We start from the raw sequence: 1,684 nt of genomic DNA on the forward strand, positions 1-1,684 counted from the left end.
CTCTATCTGCTTGGGATTACATTTGTTATCCACACTGTCTATATTAGAATAACTATTTGTTATTTTCCAAGGCCTTTAAAGGGTCCAGGTATGTTCCAAAGTTTGTCCCTGTTTATCATCATGTGCATGCACCCTTGAAATGTTTACTTTGCTTTTATCTCTGTACTGTACGAAAGCCATTAGTGACACAGTGTTGTTACAGGTTAAGTCTGTCAATATCTGTGTCCGACATTTTATTCGCTGCCATTCTAGCCAGGACTGTGCTGAAATAGAAACTGTGCATCTTATATTAAATCACAAGTTTGAAATAAATGATTCAAAATGCTTAGCAAGATACATTTTGATTATTTACATCTAAGGTCCCCACTTCACCTGTGACCCTGAACTGACAAAGTGGTTGAAAATGGATGGGGGGGAAGGAGCTAACACCAGGGGGCGTCGTTGGTCTCTAAAGTAGCCTGTTACAAGCAGAAAGGGGGGGGGGGGGGGTAGAGAGAGAGAGAGGGAGAGAGAGAGAGAGAGAGAGAGACTGTGAGATCCCACTTCAGTGTCAGCTCGATTCAGTCACACAGCTCTGGCTCAGACATGGGTGAAAATTTATCCAACGTCTGTTCTTTGTTTCTTCTGACTTGCGTGGCTAGATGCAGAATCGCTGTTTAATCCACTCCACAATGGGCACGTCGTTTTGCATTATGGTCGATATTGTTGCGCCCCGTCTATTACACTTGGATTTAGAGACTTATGCTAATTATTTTCAATTACACCCTTTTTCATCCTCTTTGTTATCACCGTCTCAAAAATGCGTACAAGTACCGCAAGTATTTATGCCCCCCTCGGAAAACCCACCATTTGCATGCTTAATATATTCATTGTCAATTAAATTAGCACATGATGCAACTGCACATACAGTCAAGGCCAGCATGTGAGGAGAGTTAATGATAAGAAGTGGAAGATAGGGGAACTAATAGACTCCAAGCTATTAGCATCACGGTGGGACTAAAGCATAATGCTTCATTAAACTGAATTAAAGCAACCCATGTGTGATCGTGCTCTGATGGGAAACCCTTTTAGTGACAACTCCCCAACAACATGGGAAATGTCATTTATATACAAAACATGAGCAGGACCCCTGAGTTATTGTCTCGACAAGGGCAAAGGCACCATGTAGAGTTCCGTCGGTAGGTTCAGGTGGCCCTTGGCTGTGAGCATATTTAGATTATGCTACGTTATGACTCATAGAGCACTGCAAAAACATGCTGAAATAATTGAAATAAATGCTGCTGGCAACATTGCAACGTCTTGATGCTATTGTTTTGAGCGGTATGATATGATGACAGTTTAATTATAAGAGTTGCATTTTGGACCAAAACAGCTGCCTGCATGGGCTCTATTGAGTTGGCTCCAACCGTCTCTATTATAGGACTTTCTTAATTCGTCGAATGTGTAGAACATTTAATTTCCCTGGTACAAGCAGGCTTGGCCTGGAGGAGAAGAGGAGAAGGAGAGATGAGGAGCGCAACTGCACTTAACTGGTTTTGTTAAGAGGCTCCAGCGTGTGCGCTGGCTGGCGTCGCGAAGCCCCAATCAGGTGGCATTACGCGCGGTCTTTGCGCTCACCATTGGCTGGTGGGGAAAGAAGCAGTGCGCAAAACCAACCCGCTGCTCACACTCGCCTGACAGAAGC

This window comes from Vanacampus margaritifer, chromosome 7 (genome assembly GCF_051991255.1).
Source record: "Vanacampus margaritifer isolate UIUO_Vmar chromosome 7, RoL_Vmar_1.0, whole genome shotgun sequence".
NCBI classification, from domain to species: domain Eukaryota; kingdom Metazoa; phylum Chordata; class Actinopteri; order Syngnathiformes; family Syngnathidae; genus Vanacampus; species Vanacampus margaritifer.